The sequence below is a fragment of the Diabrotica virgifera genome, chromosome 8 (genome assembly GCF_917563875.1).
Source record: "Diabrotica virgifera virgifera chromosome 8, PGI_DIABVI_V3a".
Taxonomy (NCBI): domain Eukaryota; kingdom Metazoa; phylum Arthropoda; class Insecta; order Coleoptera; family Chrysomelidae; genus Diabrotica; species Diabrotica virgifera.
In genome coordinates, this window is record NC_065450.1 from 136,327,675 (window position 1) to 136,348,398 (window position 20,724).

The 20,724-nt window shown below is 31.6% G+C and overlaps 1 protein-coding gene across 2 annotated transcripts in view; it reads left to right on the forward strand.

Moving 5' to 3' along the window:
- The window catches only part of LOC126890385 (prolactin-releasing peptide receptor-like), a 1,660,146-nt gene that overhangs the window by 581,965 nt on the left and 1,057,457 nt on the right, over positions 1-20,724 (forward strand). The window lies entirely within an intron of this gene.

Below are 20,724 nucleotides of genomic sequence, written 5' to 3' on the forward strand. Positions count from 1 at the left end.
AGGGGATTTGAACCTATGATCCAACACTTACTTATTTTCAATGCAATGTAACAAAGTCTTAAATCGCTCGACCAACGTGGCTTTGGAACTTTGCTCTAAAAAACAACGATGATATTCACATGTTATGACATTCCTATTGACAATAAAAAGAAATAAAATGTTTTTTTCTTATTTTTGTATATATCTTACTCAGATCACATAACTAATTAGATTATTTTATTAAGAATTAAAAAAGAAAAAGAGCTGGTACCCACAATAAAACAGTTAAAATCGAATACATCCGACACATTGTAAGAAAGAGCGAAGATATGAACTGCTGCAACTAATTTTACAGAGAAAAGTAGAAGAAAACCAGGAAGGTGAAGGATTTTCTGGCTAAAAAATCTATATATGTGGTGCAGCACAACAACTACAAATCTTTTCAGTACATTAGTATGCAAAGTATATATTTCTAGGATAATCGTCAACATCCAAAATGGATGAGCACTACAAGAAGAAGTAGATATATTGGGGATCGGGAAAGTTCGGGCATACTCGAACTACGCTCTAAGAACAAACGCTGAAGATTTTTTTTAATTGATATGTATTTTTATTTCCATACTAATTTTTTAGTATTAACTACACAATCTACAAAAATTAAAATTTTTCAAATACTTTTAATATTTAAAGGTACCTACTGAAATTTTTTGGTAATTATTAATGTTTCACATGCTCTAAGAACAAACGTCGAAGATTTTTTTAATTTATAATCATTTTTATTTCCTTACTAATTTTTAGTATTAACTACACAATCTACAAAAAAAAAATTAAAATTTTTCAAATATTTTTTAATATTCAAAGGTATGTACCATCTTCTTTTTTGTAGTAACTCCATTTTTAAATTCACACTCGAGACATTTTCTTTTTTGTACCATGAGATTTTAACACTTTTTTAAGTCTCCTGTATTACTTTAATCTATTATGTTTTATAATGTTTTAGTATTAGAAGACCAATTTACACTAAGCTACAACGAATGTCTCTTTGGAATTATTGTGTTTTCAGATACACATACCTATCATAATCCTATAAAACCAATCCAAATTCTACAAAAAAATCGTAATTACACGAGGTTAGACAACTTCATAAAAATCAAAATAAATTAAAGATGTTACTCAACAGATTAAAAAGACAGTGAATAAAATGGTGAAATAGTAAATTTTTCCAATAAAACTGTGTGAATTAGATTTTTTTTTCGGTAAATAGAAAAATTCGTTGAAGTTTTTCAGAAATATTGTAAAATAGGCTAAATATACTCAGTTTTTTGGGCATTCAGCCAACATTGCTTTAAACTTTTTAAGTAAATAATGTTGTAATTGTATAAATACATCGTCAGAATGAAAGAGATTGGTTGGTATAGTTTTTGAAAACATAGTTATTGCTGCATAATATATCATAGTGATACCTATTTCATAATTTATAAATTAACTGGATGATGGATAATTAGAAACGATCTTAAAATTCTTGAAATAATAAGTATGAACAATATAAATTTTAATTCATGTTTAGACTAAATAAACAAGATTTCATGAGATTTTAAACCTTTTTTAAGTCTCCTGTATTGCTTTACTCTATTATTTTTTTATAATATTTTAGTATTAGAAGACCAATTTATACTAAGCTACAAATAATGTCTCTTTGAAATTATTGCGTAATCAGATACACATACCTATCATAATTCAATACAACCAGTCCAAATTCTACAAAAAATCGTAATTAGAGGAGGTTAGAAAACTTCTTAAAAATCAAAATAAATTAAAGATGTTACTCAACAGATTAAAAAGACAGTGAATAAAAATGGTAAATAGCAAAGTTTTCCGATAAAACTGCGTGAATTAGATTTTTTTTTCGCTAAATAGACAAATTCGTTGAAGTTTTTCAGAAATATTGTAAAAGAGGCTAAATATACTCAGTTTCTTGGACATTCAGCCAACATTACTTTAAAATTTTCAAGTGAATAATGTATATAATATGTATTTGTTGTATCGATAGTTTTGCTTGTAAGATGTTTATTTCGTATCTCATGCACTCTGATATTCGTAATTTACTTCTTAGTTCTATTATGTATTGTTTATTTAATTCGATATTTCTTTTTTTGTAAGATTTTAATGATACGGTGAAACAGTAAATTTTTCCAATAAATCTGGGTGAATTAGTTTTCTTTTTTGGTTATATAGTGTAACAACCTAGACACCTTTTTTTCCAGAAGTAATGATATTTTATTTCAATATTTCCATCGTCACTACGATGAGAGTCGTAGGTAATCATTTAATTTTAGAAAATATTTATCCTGAATAAGATTCAAATTTACATGTCTATCAAGTTTGTTTTGTTTAGGCAAGCAGGCACTAATTCGTAAAATTATTTTTCCTTAACTTGATTTAATTCCAAAGCATAAACATTCACTGATATACTATTTACTATTTCAAACTTCGAGTTATGACTTATTGGAGCTTCCAAGTCCTCGGTTTTCAAAACAGTATATGGATATGACGATGTAAGTTCTTTATTTATTTTATTTTAGCTGGATCTTCTTCTTCAAGTGCCATCTCCGCGACGGAGGTCGGCAATCATCATAGCTATTCGGACCTTGGAGACAGCTGCTCTGAAAAGTTCGTTTGATGTACATCCGTACCATTCTCTCAGGTTGCGCAGCCACGATATTCTGCGTCTCCCTATGCTTCTTTTTCCTTGAATCTTTCCCTGCATAATGAGTTGGAGCAAGTTGTATCTCTTTCCACGTGTAATATGTCCGAGATATTCCAATTTTCTGGTTTTAATTGTATTTAAGACTTCCATTTCTTTGTTCATCTTTCTCAGAACCTCTTTGTTTGTGATGTGTTCTGTCCATGATATTTTTAGAATTCTTCTATATACCCACATCTCGAATGATTCCAGTTTTTTCATTGATGCAGCATTCAAGGTCCAAGCTTCCATTCCGTAAAACAGAGTCGAGAAAACGTAGCACCTAGCCAACCTTATTCTTAGCTCTAACCTTAGATCTCTTGTGCAGAGCACTTTTCTCATTTTGTTAAGCTGGATAAAGAGAGCTAATAATCATCTAATAAAAGCAATTTTGATCATCATTTTTGATATTTATGTACCAAATTATGTACAGTTTTTTAGACGTTGTCAACACTGCTTTAAAATATTTCGGCAAATAATGGTGTAATTGTAGAAATACATTTGAAACTAGCCAATATGAAGGAGATTGGTTGGTAGCGTTTTTTGAAAGCATAATATCTTAAGGAGTTACTTATTGCATTTATAAATTAACTCGATGATGGGTAAGTAAAAATTGGGTAATATGTATTGAAAATGTGACAGTATACCTACAACAAAAGACACGATATCTTAAAATTTTTTGAAATAATAAATATGAATACTAATATCCTATTTCAAGCTGGATGAGAAGCTAGAAGATAGAACTAGAAATTTTAATTCATGTTTAGACGAAATAGTCAAGATTTTTGAATTTGGTGTGCCTCTTGTATGGCTTTTCCAATGCTTGAATTTTGTATCTTATACATACCGTATTATTTTCTTCCATATACAAATGTATCACAATATGAAAGTTCTAATCTGATTCTGATTCTAATTCTAATTTTTCCATAAGTGAATTAGAAACCTGTTTAAAATGCAATTAAAATACTGTACTTATAGAATGATTAAGAAAATTTCCGATTGTAGTAATGGCGTTAGTGCAAATAAAGAATTATATCGACACACACCTTAAGTTTCCAGATGGTTGGTAAGAATATATTTAGTTCGAATTATTTTAAAACCGTCCAAAGATCCTTCGAAACCTAGTTCGAATTATTTTAAAACCGTCCAAAGATCCTTCGAAACCAGAATCATACCAGGGTAAATTCTTAGAGTCATGCGTACTAAAAACATTCGAAAGAATGATTAAGTCATAATTAATAATGACATTATTTTCTACCTACGTATCGTGTATTTTTCGTGTTTTTTTTGTATCTTTCGTAAAACAATAAGGAGCGCAAGAAAATTTATTATTTATTATTTTTATTGTGAATAAGCCACATTTTTACTTTAAAATTAGTTTATTTTGACCTATCGATTTCCCTTTCGGAGATCATTCTCATAGTACAAATGTATTTGATTTTTTTGATTGGATCAATAGAAGTTCGATTTTTTGCTTATTATTAACTTGTGTATACCCATAATAAGTAATTTTCTCAATCGGATTACTCTAATTATACTAAAAGACTTTTGCTTTGAAAATTTGCGACCTATTTCTATTAGATATCTTCCTTTTAGATATATTTTTTGTCTTTGTCATTTATATTGCACTAAGTCGAAGTTCTTTTTCATATCGATGAATTCAATTTGTTTTATGCATGGGATTTTATTTGAGATCACATTTAAAACGTACTTTATAACAAAAATTTGTATTCTCCAACTGATTAGAACTCTAAATCTGGTTTGAAAATAATATGAGAAATATCGGTGGTTTGGACTTAGCGAAAGAATTTATCTGATATGTATTGTAGGTATTATCGATATAATGATAGATTTAGCAATTAGTGGCTTGCATATATTTATGCTTCATATACTGACATTTTGCACCTAGGGAGAGATAATGTAAATATTGAGAGTTGCATGGTAAAAATAAGAGGTTTACTAGTTTGGACATAATGAAAGAACGCCTGTGTATAATAGAGTACGAAAGATTTGGATGTTTCTCAGTAAAAACGAAAATAATAAAGCCCTTTTGACATGCTGATGTATTTGATTTTTATGTCTGACTAGAACTCTAAATCTGGTTTGCATACAGAGTGAGTTTTATGTATGGAAACACTCAATTATCTCGGAAACGGCTTGCAAGATTTTTATAGATTTTGATGGGTATTAATTTTCTGAGGCGGTCTATATTATAGTGACAATTACATTGTTGTCAGATTTTCCGTTTTTCTGGAAATCCAATTCCGTATTTCTAATAGGACAAGAAGTCGTTATTTGAGTTTTGAAGTCCTAAAGAAATACTGATTATTTTTCATTTTATTTTCCCTACAACTAAATGCCATAATTTCGAAGTTATTGCTACATTTATTAAAAAAATTTAAACAAATTATAAAAACCAATAGTGTACAAAAGTATACAACACGATAGTATACGAAAAGTTTGGATGTTTCTTAATAGAAACGAAAATACTAAAACCCTTTTGACATGCTGATGTATTTGATTTTTATGCTTGACTAGAACTCTAAATCTGGTTTGAAAATAATGTGAGAAATATCGGTGGTTTGGACTTAGCGAAAGAATTTATCTGATATGTATTTTAGGTATTAGCGATATAATGATAGATTTAGCAATTGGTGGTTTGCATATATTTGTATTCCATTTTGATACACTGATATTTTCTAGGAAGAAATAATGTAAATATTGAGAGTTGCGTGTTAAAAATAAGAGGTTTACTAGTTTGGACATATAGAAAGAACGCCCGTGTATAATATTTTACGAAAGATTTGGATGTTTCTCAGTAGAAAAGAAAATACTAAAGCCTTTTTGACATGCTGATGTATTTGATTTTTATGCCATTGTATTTTATTGGTTGAGGTACTGTAAGTTACGATTGGACGGAAAATACGTATCTAAGACCCTTTTGACATGATGTATTTTATTTTTCTGTCACTGAACTCTATTGGTTAAATCGTATCATTTGAGAATTCGTATGTCCCTATTGCACCAAGAGGACCGAAGATACAGAACTCCTTTTTAACATTCTGCTCTATTTGATTTTTCTGTGTCTGGTGGTTAAATCATTTGTATCTAATGTCTTTATGGCATGATGTTATGTTTATTTTTTCTATATTATTCAATTTGTTAAATCACATGATACCTCGCATATCTCTCAGAGAGGGATGGATTGGACATATCAAAATACTGCTTCTATTATATCTTATACGTTATCAGGGGCATTAGTTACGTATTTTCAGGATACAGCCAAAAGGGCATTAGTTATATCTTCTGTTTTATTGGTCCAATCGTGACGTAAAAGTCGGGCCTCCACCACAAAACGAGACAAAAATGAGCAGAATGGACCTTAAATTTTTTTTTAATTTCCCCCAGCATCTGGGGAAAAATTGATTTTCTATCTAACTCTAATACACAGACTCTTATGGGAGGCGCTGTTGCTAGATGTTGCGAAATGCCCAGTTTGTCAGTAGATCTAGGAAATTTTTTTGTGCGCCCATACCGTTGGGCACTACATACCTACAACTTTTATTGTCTATGCCTCTCTACGTTACGCCATTTAGGCATGTCTACAACTTTTATTGTCCACGTCTCTCCTTACGTCTATGCCTCTCTACGTTAATCCGTTTAGGTACTACATGCCTACAACTTTTATTGTCTATACCTCTCTTTTTACTTGTGTATATATAATTTTCTCAATCGAATTACTCTAAAAGACTTTTGCTTTGAAAATTTGCTATCTTTTTCTATTAAATATCTTCCTTCTAGATTTTTTTTGTCTTTGTCATTTATAATGCACTCAGTCGAAGTTCTTTTTCATATCGATGAATTCAATTTGTTTTATGTATGGGATTTTGAGATCACATTTAGAACGAATTATGGTAGATTCCTTCAACGTAATATCTGTATCAGGACAAATTGGAATAAAAATAGCGAGTTTAACTAAAAATACTGAAATGGAATAAAAATGGTGAATTGGAATAAAAATGGCGAATTGGTGGCACCAAATGTTATGGCCGTAGATAAAATATAGTATGCAGCTCGTAACGGTTAGTTTATGGATTAAATAACATATTCGATACTCCCCACACCTTTAACGTACCACAATCTCCAATCAGACCAATGCTAATGAGATGTCACCATCGCTTACACATAAATTATGTTACGGTCGTAGATAAAATATATGCCTCTCTACGTTAAGCCGTTTAGGTACTACATACCTACAACTTTTATTGTCTATGCCTCTCTTTTTACTTGTGTATATATAATTTTCTCAATCGAATTACTCTAAAAGACTTTTGCTTTGAAAAATTGCAATCTTTTTCTATTACATATCTTCCTTCTAGATTTTTTTTTGTCTTTGTCATTAGGTACTACATACCTACAACTTTTATTGTCTATGCCTCTCTTTTTACTTGTGTATATATAATTTTCTCAATCGAATTACTCTAAAAGACTTTTGCTTTGAAAATTTGCAATCTTTTTCTATTAAATATCTTCCTTCTAGATTTTTTTTGTCTTTGTCAACTCAGTCGAAGTTCTTTTTCATATCGATGAATATATTCGTTACTACCCACACCTTTAACGTACCACAATCTCCAATCAGACCAATGCTAACGAGATGTATAGCGCCAACTATCGGATAATAGCTGAATTATGGTAGATTTCTTCGACGTAATGTCAAGGAAAATTGGATAAAAATGGCGAATTTGAATAAAAATTGACTAAAAATGGCGTCATTCAGCGGCTAATAGGTAAACTATGGTAGATTTCTTCGACGTAATGTCAAGGAAAATTGGGTTAAAAATGGTGAATTTGAATAAAAATGGCGAATTTGAATAAAAATGCCGAATATGTTACGGTCGTAGATAAAATATAGTATACAACTCGTAATGCTTAGATTTCTGCACGTGATTGGTTTAAATAACATATTATGTTATGGTCGTAGATAAAATATAGTATATGCAACGTGCCCCTTTCCACCGATCCATTTGTACGTCACGATCCAACACACCCCTTTCCAATACCTCACACGTCGGACCAATAACAACGGAGATATGCTTTAGTGCCGTTTTAGCTATGCCGCCATCTTTGTTTTTATGTTAACGTATTCGTTAGCCCCTCCCCTTTCCTATGATACCTCACATGTCACGATCGGACCAATAACAACGGAGATATGCTTTAGTGCCGTTTTGGCTATGCCGCCATCTAAAAATACTGAAATGGAATAAAAATGGCGGATTGGTGTCATCTAGCGGAAAATAACTATGGTAGATTCCATTATGGAAGATTACTTGTGACGTCAGCATCTATCTCACTCTTACTCATTGGGAAGGTACTTCTCTCTCTAACACATTGATTTCCCTATCTCTGTAGTGAGGCAAACGTTGTATATCTACTACTACATTACAATGCATAATTTTGTTCACGTAGAAAGCCTATGTTGGGAGAATAAGTCGCTATTGAATGCCGTTTGGTAGAAGGAACAGTACTGCCTATCAGTCTGCACGGTTTCTTAAAAAACTAGTAAGAGCAATTTACATTTTTTGTGCCGCACACTCGCTCTAGTCGGATAAGTGCTGCTAAAAGTTGCATTGGACCCGTTGGAGCAATATGGTATTTTGGATTTGTTCAGTCCGTATACAACGTTTTTTCAGCTACCCACCGTTAGGAAGCTACAATCAAATGCCGGTACTAGTACACTTTAGAAGATCAAAAATAATCATTTTTTTCAAGAATTTTTTTCTCAGAACCTTTATTAAAAATGAACATAAAACTTTTTACATATTAATATCTAACTCTTGGAGAGTACAAAAAATATATCTTTTTTCATTTGTGCATCTGCACTAATATTGTAGAGGGCGCAAAAGTCGAGGCCTCGAAAAATGATGGCGGACAGTTAATCTCAGGATTGGGATATCTAAAACAAAAAAGTCGAACTGCATTTGAAAAAGGAAGGTTTCTTACGTGACAATTTACCACAATTTGACCAAAAAATAAAAAATAAATATTTTTTAACCATGAAAAACTGAAGAAAAACGGGCGATTTTTTCACAAATTTTTTTCAAATTCCCGTAAAATCTTTTTTTTGGGGAATTTTTCACTAACGGTGGTAAATTGTCACGTAAGAGACCTTCCTTTTTCAAATGCCATACGATTTTTTTGTTTCAGAGATCCCAATCCTGAGATTAACTGTCCGCCATCGGAACTACTTTTTTTCGAGGCCTCGACTTTGGCGCCCTCTACAATATTAGTGTACGTGCATAAATGAAAAAAGATATATTTTTTGTATTCTCTAAGAGTTAGATATTAATATATAAAAAGGTTTATGTTCATTTTTAATAAGGGTTCTAAGAAAAAAGATCTTGAAAAAATGCTTATTTTTGGTCGTCTAAAGTGTACTAGTACCGTAATGAAACTCAACTAAGCGATCCCATTCGCTACGATCTAAACCTTGTCCTTAAAAAAACAAGCAGCACTAGATGGACTGCAAGGGTTGATGCAACCAGAGCTTTGTCTAAAGGTTACAACGCTTTACAGTAAATCATTACAGAGAGAAGAGATTGAACTTGAAACTGCAGTTCAGCTTCTGAAATTATTTTTGGAGTTCTTAAAATCTCAAAGAGATAATTTTGCTTACTACGGGGCAGAAGGTCTGCGATCTACACTACTCTGTATATACCGACGAGAGTAAATAAACGCGAGCAAAAAAACTACATTTTGATGATGCTAATTCCAATGAAGTTTTTCTACAAATGGTGGAGAAAAGTTAAAGGTTGGAACGAATCTACCAATTTCGGATAAGCTAATTATTGAGCTGAGTCGTCAGATGACAGCGTACGAATCAGTAACTCAGTATTTGGTATTTTGTGTGTTTTTCCAAAACAGAGTGATACTCAAACAAAAGAATGTCCTTCAAAACTACAGAAAAGCTATACTGATGATATTGAACCTGAAATTTAAGATGAACTACTGCAGTTCAAACATTTTATTTTGCAGGATTTGTAGCGAAAACACTTATTTATTCCTGTTCCATAATCTCTTTGGGTTATTTTTATGAGAACAAATTCGAATCAAAGTTTCAAAATTTATCAGTAGCTTATAAGATTTATCTTACGCTAATTACTACAAATGCTACAGGCGAACGGTCATTTTTAAAAATGAAAATTATTAAAAACTGTTACCGTTACACAGTGGCACAAAATAGACTAGCATTTCGCTCAATTATGTCTATTGAGAATGATGTGCTCGAAAATTTGAAAGTAGAAGATATTTAAGTAGTTTTATTTCTATGAAACTTAGAAAAGTTGCTTTATAATAATTTTAAGGCTTTGAAAACTTGAACTATATTTAGTTAAAAATTATTTATAAATACATACTTACGTAATACCTAATAGTAGGTATATTATTCAACGAGCATGTGTAATAATGGGTATTACTTACGATGATGAAGTTTGCGACACGACCGAAGACGAGTGTCGTTATTCATCAGAGTGAGTAATAGCCATTACATGTGAGTAGAATACTATGCTTTTTCTACGACCTTTGTTAAAATTATTAGAAAAATTATTATACTTTAAAATGAATCGTCCGTTTATGGATAACTATTACAAAAAAAAACTAAAATAATTTTTATTGCAAAATTTAATCAATATTATACAGGGTGTCCCGAAAAGATTGGTCATAAATTATACCACACATTCTGAAGTCAAAAATAGTTCGATTGAACCTAACTTACCTTAGTACAAATGTGCTCATAAAAAAAGTTATAGCCCTTTGAAGTTACAAAATGAAAATCGATTTTTTTCAATATATCGAAAACTATTAAAGATTTTTTATTGAAAATGGACATGTATCATTCTTATGGCAGGATCATCTTAAAACAAAATTTTAGTGAGATTTTTCTACCCCATAAAAATTTTATGGGGGTTTTGATCCCTTAAACTCCCCCAAACTTTTGTGTACGTTCCAATTAATTCATTATTGTGATACCATTAGATAAACACAACGTTTTTAAAACTTTTTTGCTTCTTAGTATTTTTTCGATAAGCGAGTATTTATCGAGATGCGGCTTCTTTTTTAATATAATTACATAAAATTTTTATGGGAGTTTTGTTCCTTTAAACCCCCCAAATGTTTGTGTACGTTCCAATTAAACTATTATTGTGGTACCATTAGTTAAACACAGTGTTTTTAAAACTTTTTTACCTCTTAGTCTTTTTTTGATAAGTCACCTTTTATCGAGATGTGGCTTCTTTTTCAAAATATTGCTAAAAATGTAAATTATAAATACATTTTCAGATTATTAACAGGTCTCTATAATCGTACTTAACCATATACAAATATGTGGTGGGTTCGATAAATATTCAAAATATCTCGATAAACACTGGCTTATCGAAAAAATTCTAAGAGGCAAAAATGTTTTAAAAATAGTGTGTTTAACTAATGGTGCCACAATAATAATTAAATTGGAACGTACACAAAAGTTTGGGGGGGTTTAAGAGAACAAAACCCCCATAAAATTTTTATGGGGTACACAAATTTTACTTTAATTTTTATTTAAGATACTGCTGTTATAAAAATGACACATGTCCATTTTCAATGAAAAATCTCTATGAGTTTTCGATATATGAAAAAAGATTGATTTTCATTTTGTAACTTTAAAGGGTTGTAACTTTTTTTGTGGGCACTATTGTATATAGGTAAGTGAGGTTCAATCAACCTATTTTTGACCCCAGAGTCTGTGGTATAATTTATGACCAATCTTTTCGGGACACCCTGTATAAATAGTTTCTTGACCATTTCTTTTTTTGATTTCTTTAAGCAACACGTTTTACAAAATGAAATAAAAATTTTAAGTTTAAATCTACAAAATGTCCACTAATATTATTAATACATACATTAAAGAGATGCCGCTCTGGTTATCAGGGGGTTGTGGAGGGAAAAGATAAAATTTTCTTGAGGGGCCTACAAGCTTGGGTTGCCTAGGGGCCTTAAGATTCTTTATCCGGGAATGAGACTAAGGAGAGGGTATGGTTTGAAATCAACATTTCAAGCACATTTTTGAGATTTTTTTTAAAATATGGTACACTTACTTTATTTTCAAATTAAATAAGTTAGTACAATTTACAGAATATCCAAAAAAAATTTCAAAGAAAAATATTGAAAAATGAGCTAAAAATGGCTAATTTGTTTTAAAAAATGGTATTTTGCGGTGGACATCAGAACTAGTCACTGGATTATGTGAAACAAAAAATACAAAAATATTTTTTTAGCTTATGAGTTTTTCGAGGTAACGCTGTCGACTTTTTTATTCGTAACGATCTTTGAGCTCTTGGTATCACTCGGAAGTAAAAAAAACGAAATTATTTCTAACATATGGGTGAAAATCGACATTTTTATTATTTTTAAATAAAAAATAAGCATAAAAACAAACATGTCTCAACAGCTTTGCCTCAACATATGTCTAAAGAAAATCTATGCAAAATTTTAGGTGGATTGGTCGTGTAGTTTTTGAGTTACAATGTCCACCGCATTTGAAAAAGAGTTTTGAGAAAAATGCTTAGTTTTGACAACTGCATCTTCATGTTCTTATTTGTTCGCTTAATCGTAAAATGATGCATCGAAATATGTTTTTTGAATCGCGGAGTAATCTACAAAAGAGGAGGCGAGCAGTTGTTGAACGTTTCTCACTACGCTCAAGCGTGCTGGCGCGAAACCGCGGCAAAACGAGGTAAGTACTCTACTCCTGAGCGAAATTCATATTTTTTGACATACCTCGTATAAAGTTAATAACATTTGGTATCTGATGGTTGCATATTATATTCTGTACGATGCAGAGCATTTTACAAAGAATACATTTTTTTCGTAAAATTGATAATAAGGAAGTTTTCAATAGGTTTTAAGTTAGGCAGACATACTCTATGAGCTAAAAAAATTTTTTTTTTGAACATTTTATTATTAAAATGAGTGAAATGAATGTCGACAACGGATCAAGTAATCTGTTAATTCAGGTACTAAAGTACCAAACGGGAGAACCAATGCATCGTAGATTACTGATATGAAACGCTATCATTTTGTACTCTAATAATTACAAAGTATGGTATAAAAAAAAAATGAAAAGAAGTCTTTCTTTTTGTGAAACAAAAGAGTACAAAATTATAGCTTTTCATATAAGTAATCTGCGATGCATTGTTGGAATACATAGTATGTACTTCGGACTAGACAAGTGCCGCGTTTTAAATATAGTCAGAGGAAAAGTACAGCCCGGAGGATTCGATATGCAAAATGTCCAGAACATCGAGGCCATGGGTGAAAACGATATGTATAAATATCTTGGAGTAAAGCAAGGGCGGAAAGCTGACCATAAACAAATGAAAACTGAGATAACTACTGAGTTTATATGAAGAGTAAAACAGCTGCAATGTGAAACAATAGGAAAAATTCTTCATCAAGAGATAGCTATCAAGCTGGGACTTCTCCAAACGGACCATCTCCCATATTATCAATACATCCCTGAGAGTATGCTTGAGGATGGCAACTACAAGCTATACTGGGACCGCACTGTGCTCACAGACCAAACAGTGGCACATAATAGACCAGATCTCGTACTAGTTAATAAATTAACAAGACAAACAACACTAATTGATGTGGCGATACCTAACAACAATAATCTACGTAGTAAATTTACTGAAAATATCGCCAAGTAAAGAGATCTTGAAATTCAAATACGAAGACAATGGAGAATGCAAAGTACCCAGACGATACCTATTATTATGTCTACTACTCGAGATATTCCGAAGAACCTCCTCGAACGCATCAAAAGGCTGGGTCTAAAGAAACATCTTTACAAGACCATGCAGAAAGCTGTACTACTGGCAACGGCCAGATGTGTACGAACATTTTTGGGAGATACACCTGCATATCAAGTCACCTAGGGCTCAATAACACGGAATGAGTCCCACCAGATCTCAATCCGTTTGATACCGTAGGTATGTGGGATTAGTCAATTTTTCACTCTGGGATAAGAGGGAGCGTGAGCTGTATGGCTAAATCTGGATGGAAGCAACACAAAAACAATATTACAAATCTAACAATAAAACACTGAAAAAGTTTGTTTCCTATACTTCCACAAAATTTATTCCAACTATGTGACTACAGCTGTTTCGGCAGAGTGCCTTTCTCAAGCGATATAGTTTACAATGTGTTTGCCTTTTTAAGTCTTTAACTGAAGAGGTTGAGGAGTGGGGAGCTGTTTGTCTCGAGTTGGTCATTCAGAATTATATCTGTATTTTTCAGTTTATTAATTTCCATAGATTCTAAAAAAGATAACTTAAGACTCTTATAGACTGACAGAAATTCCCATGACAAAAAATAACTTCGAGATAGAACTAATCATCATTAAACAAATAGCAGTAAACAACGCCTACAACGAACAAACAGTTAACAAAATTTTAAACCAAAAACTCCATAAGAAAGCCCTGAAATTAGTGTATCCACCACCACAGAAAGAACCCAGTATCTTCTGCTCTCTCACATATACTGGCAAGATAACACAAAAATAGCCAGATACATAAAAAATAAAGGAATAACACCAGCTTTCAGAAATAACAACAACTTAAGCAAATATCTTAAGAACAATAAAAGCCGAAAGAGAAAGCAACTACAGAGTGGTGTGTACAAACTAACTTGTGGTGACTGTCCGAAAACGTACATCGGTCAAACTGGCAGAACTTTTGACAGACGGATAGCAGAACACAAAAGGGCTTTCAACAATAGAAAAACAGACACTTCTACATACGCACTTCACCTTCTAGATCATAATCATTCTTTCGATGAAGAGTTTCAAATTCTGCATATCCAAAATAAAGGCCTTAAGTTATCTTTTTTAGAATCTATGGAAATTAATAAACTGAAAAATACAGATGTAATTCTGAATGACCAACTCGAGACAAACAGCTCCCCACTGCTCAACCTCTTCAGTTAAAGACTTAAAAAGGCAAACAGATTGTAAACTATATCACTTGAGAAAGGCACTCTGCCGAAACAGCTGTAGTCACATAGTTGGAATAAATTTTGTGGAAGTATAGAAAACAAACGTTTTCAGTGTTTTATTGTTAGGTAAAATGAACTTCCATCAAGTAACGGTCGAATCCATCAATATTACAAATATTCTATACTTTCCACGTGTTCCAATACCACTTACAAAACGCCCTGAATGCTATTTTATTCGTGTAACTTAAGATCAGAAACGTCGTTTAAAATTATTAAAGGCATGCAAAAGAAATGAGAATAATATTTCACAGAAGACATGTGAGGATCATTTTAATGTAAGCATAAAAATCAGACACTATTTTCATCTACATATCAATTCAATAAGTACTTATTTTATGTTCACTTATTTGCTACACAATGCAATAATACTATAATGCAATTTTATAATACCTAATATAATATATTATATTAATGCAATATACAATATATTATGTATTTTGTAGGTATAGTATTACAAAGAACCTTATTATGTTTTTAATACGAATTCTTTTTAATTCGTTACGATTTTATGATTCCTCATGATTTTATCACATAATGTACCGTTGCAGCGTTGCAATACTTATCGCTTTCGCCCGTTTATAGGGACGACCAACAAACTGTCTGACGTCACAACCGATTCGGCCCGTTGAAAGAATAATTTAAATTCTGCAGTTTTTAATTGCTTATATTTATTTCATAATAATAAAATATGAGTTTTTTGTAAACTGGGGTTCTTTTAACATCATTAAATAGTAACGTTTATCAGTAATATTTCTGGAATATAATGTTTATGCAAGTTTCCTATTATTTTATTGGAAACAATTAGAATCAACGATTCATTGCCAAAAATTCTAACAATAATTATTAAAAATGACTTGAAATTTTAAATAATTGTTAAAATAAGTTAAACAGTTTTTAATTAGCATAACGCTAAATAGTTAAATATTTTGAACGAGTTGAGAACATCATTAGCCAGATAGTTTGTCTAATTTACTATTATTATATTTTTATCACATTTATTACTAAATTAAATTTTAAGAGATATGTAACCATAAAATTTAATCCATCGAACTGACTTTCATCATGGATAATATCAGGCCACCGGATATGCGATAGCAATATGGACTAGATATATTACGCTCATTATACAGGTACGCTATTGGATAAAATCCAGATGTTCCCTACTATAACCGTTTGGCATAAAACTGTAAAGCACATCAAGATAAAATTACTTCAGTGCACAATATGACTCGGACAAAAAGTGATATTTAAAATACTTTTATATTTTTTTTTTCAATACAATTTACATATTAACCAATTCCTGATATACAGAGTGAGTTTTATGTATGTAAACCCTCAATTATTTTGGAAACGACTTGCACGAATTTTATAGATTTTGGTGAGTAAGGGTTTTTAATGCGGCCGATATTACAGTGGTAATTGCATTGTTGTCAAATCTTCCGTTTTTCAGGAAATCTAATAAACTTTCTTATTTCAAATAAAACACCCTGTATTTTTTGCATTTTGAAGTCCTTAAAAAATACTGATTATTTTTTATGTTATATTCTCTATTCATAAATGCCATAATTTAGGAGTATTGCTACATTTATTTAAAAAAAATTAAACAAATTATAAAAGACCATTTTTTCGACGCGAGCAGACAATATTTTAGGTTCTCTGGATCATTTGAAACAAAAAACATCTTTTATAAATTTTCTCTAAAGTTGATCGTTTTCGAGTTGTAAACAATTTTAAACTGAAAGAAGAACTAACGATAAAGATTTTCAAGGCTCAAAAACACAAATAAAAAATATAATCTTTGAAATTACGAAGTGCCTAAATTCAAGTTCAAACCGCCTTCTATCAGCTCCCCTTAACAATTATTGTTAATGTTGTTCTGAATCTATTTCCTTGTGGTATTTTTATGATTAACTATTTAGATGGGAAATAAGCCACAATTAAATTGAAAAAATAATTTTATTAACGTTTCGACGCCCAAATTGGGTGCCATTCTCAAAATATAAAATACTACTAAATTAAACAAGAATGTTGTTGCTAAATAAAAAAATTCTTCTAATAATTTATTTAATCTGACTCATTTATATTGGTAATTCAGACATATATTTTTGGCACGTGTTATTTTAAAATGTTTTTTTTTATTGTTAAGGAAGCGCTTAAGAGAGAACGGACAATCGGACTATATTAACAATTAAAAACAATGTTTTAAAATAAAATAGGCCCAAATCACTTATCGGTAACTGATAAAATAAGGTTGGAGATTGAATACAGGTACTTCGCAGTTTCAAAAATAATATTTTTTAATTGTGTTTTTGAACCTTGAAAATCGTCACTTTTCGAATTTTTTCAGTTTTAAATTGTTTATTACTCGAAAATGATTAACTTTAGAGAAAAATTACAAACACCTTTTTTGTTCACAAGGATCCAAAGAGCCTAAAATAATGTCTAACCGGGCTAAAAAAAATTGATTTTTGTAATTTGTTTAAAATTTTTCGTAATAAATGTAGCAATAACTCCGAAATTATGGCATTTAGATATAAGGAATATAACATGAAAAATAATCAATATTTCTTAAGCAATTCAAACCGCAAAAAAATATATAGGATGTTGCATTTGAAATAAGAAAGTTCATTAGATTTCCAGAAAAACGGAAAATCTGACAACAGTGTAATTACCACTATAATAGCGGCCGCATTATATGTGTTCCCCTTAAAGTCTTGGTTTCCTCGAAAGCGGCACCGACAAACTGCGACCGTAACACTGCGATGAATTACGTCAGATTACGGTGAAAAATTCAAGGTTCTTCATTGCGGCAATGGAATGTGCAAACTCAGCAAGCGGTGGCTTCCAATGCATTCCTGGAAACCACCGCTATTATTTTGCCTGGTACAGTTTTTTATGACGTCATTCATCTCAATGTTACGCTCGCAGTTTGTCGGTGCAGCTTTCGAGGAAACCGAGGCTTAACCCACCAAAATCTGTAAAAATCGTACAAGCCGTTTCCGAGATAATTGAGGGTTTACATACATAAAACTCGCTCTGTATATAACATTTATTTGGTTTATAATAATATTATATTAATTATTATAATATTACAATAATATTTTCGCATACTTTATGTACCTATTCCTAATGTATTTGTGACACTATTGGATTCAAAGGCATTATTTTAGTAAACGAAGACAGTAAAAGTTCTTTTGTATTGGGCTATGCCTAAATAAAAATGATTGAGTCTATTATTAGTTATTCTTTCTTGCTCATGGAATATTAGTGGAAAAACAAAACATATAGGATGTTGGAATGTCCGCACGATGAGCGATATAACAAGAGCATTGCAAATAACAAGTGAAGTTAAGATATACAAAAAAAAAGGTAAATATAAGTTAAACTCTGGAGAAACGATTTTGTACTCTGGCAAAGAAAGAAACAAATCAAATTATGAGAGTGGTGTAGGATTTATGCTAGATAGAGAAGCTACTGACGCGTTACTACAATGGGAAGGAATATCAGATATGCAAGATATCAGATGAGAAGGAATATTTTATGCAAGATTTAATAGAGGATTTCAGAACACAACTATAATATATGTATGTGTTCCCATCAACGAGAAAGAACTACCAACGAAAGAACTTTTCTACGAACAACTATAAGAACAATATGACAAATTACTATAAGAGAGACATCTTCATACTTATGGGAGACTGGAACGCTAAAATTGGTGAAGCAAATAAAGATAGAAAAACAGTGATGGGCACAGATGGCATAGGTACAAGACATTAAAATGGAGAATCATTAATAGATTTCTGTGCCCAAAACGGGTTTGTTAGAGGCGGAAGCCTTTTCTCCCATAAGAGAATACACAAAAAACATGGACATCTCCTGGCGCAAAGACACAAAATCAGATCGATTATGTTTTGTATAGCAAAAAGATGGAGAAGCTTAATATTAGATGTTAGATCGCAGAGGGCAGCAGATGCATCAACAGACCACACACTAGTACGAGCAAAACTAAAAATCAGATTAACTGCCAAAAACAAGCACAAGGATAAAAACAGGATCAGATACAACACGCAATGGCTTGACAATAAAGAAACAAGAAAAGATACCAGGAGGAATTCGACAATAATATAGGAAAAAAGAAGTAGTTAACGAAAATATCGAAGAATCCTGGACAAACCTAAAAACAGCTATCAAAGATACAGCCGAATACGTCCTTGGCAAAAAACTCAGAAACAATAAACCATGGATTTCAAAGGATACTTGGGACAAAATTGTGCAAAGAAGAGAAATTAAACAAAAAATATTAACAACATCGGAATATAGAAAAAACGAACTAAAAGAGGAATACAAAACAAAAGACATCGAAGTCAAGAAGAGTTCAAGAAAAGACAAAAAAACATACTACGAAAATTAAGCAACAGAAGCCGAACAAGCTGCGGCAACTAATGATATGAGGAAACTTTATGAAAACACAAGGAAACTCGCCAGGAAATGGACACCACATAACACACATATTAGAGATAAAAATAATCAAATACTAACAGCAGAAAAAGAAATAGCAAGACGATGGATGGAGTATTTCACCGACTTATTTATCCACAATGTGACTTCAGTAAAAAATATTGAGAAAGAAGAAAACCCGGAACCGTTTGACATTGATGTCTCCAACTTCAGCCGAGAGGAAATAATAGAGAGTATAAAACAACTCAAAAAGGGAAAGGCAGCAGGTAAACACTGAACAAATGACATATTTACTCTATAAACTATTTGAAAATATATAGAGTCAAAAGAAAATTTCAATAAAATCGACAAAAAGCATTATAATCGCTATCCCGAAAAAAGGCGACACCACAAAATGGGAAAACTGGAGACCTATAATAACCCGCTTATGTGTTGCAAGTAAAATAATAACCCATGTCATGCTTAATAGAATGAAAAATAAAATAGACCAAAAATTAAGACCAAATCAAGCTGACTTCCGAGCAAATAAGTCATGTATAGACCAGATCTGCACGCTCAGAATGATCATAGAGCAGTCAGTGGAATGGAAAAGTAAACTATATCTAAAGTTTATTGACTTTAGAAAGGCGTTCGATATCTTACATAGAGAAAAATTGTGGGAAATAGTAGAGAGTTATGGGATACCTGACGAATTCTTAAGAATGATTAAGTGTTTTATGAAAACACCACAGCAAAGGTATTATACGACGGGAATTTAACAGAACCAATCGATATTAACAGCGGTGTAAAGCAGGGTTGTATACTGTCTCCCACTCTGTTTATTATTGTCATGGACTGGCTTATGAGAAAAAGCAGCAACGGTAAAACTGGGATACACTGGAATACCTTTGAACAATTAGAATATTTTGAATACGCAAATGATGTATGCCTACTTTCAGCAGAGACAGAGCATGCAGAAAAAAGTGAGAAATTAGCCAAAGATCGTAAAAATGGGCATGGAGATTAACAAAAATAAAACTGAATTAATGAAGATTAACACACCGAGAGAAATGGATATACAAGTAGAAAACCAAGAGCTGCAATCAGTAGAAAGAGTTAGTTATTTATGAAGCATACTGAACACGACAGGATGAGCAGGCGAGGATATTCAGACACGAATTGACAAAGCACATACTATAATATGTTAAATAATATATGGAAATCTAATGATATAAAACTGGACACCAAAGTAAAAATCTTTAATAGTAATGTAAAGGCAGTACTATTATATGGATCACAAACTTGCAGAATAAAAAAATACAACACGGGAAAGATTCAATATTTTATCAATAAATGCTTACGAAAAATTCTAAGAATATTTTGGCCCAACCGAATCACAAACTCAGACTTATGGAAAAAACGAAGCAATAATCAATACATAAAGAAATAAGAAAGGGAAAATGTAAATGGGTGGGCCA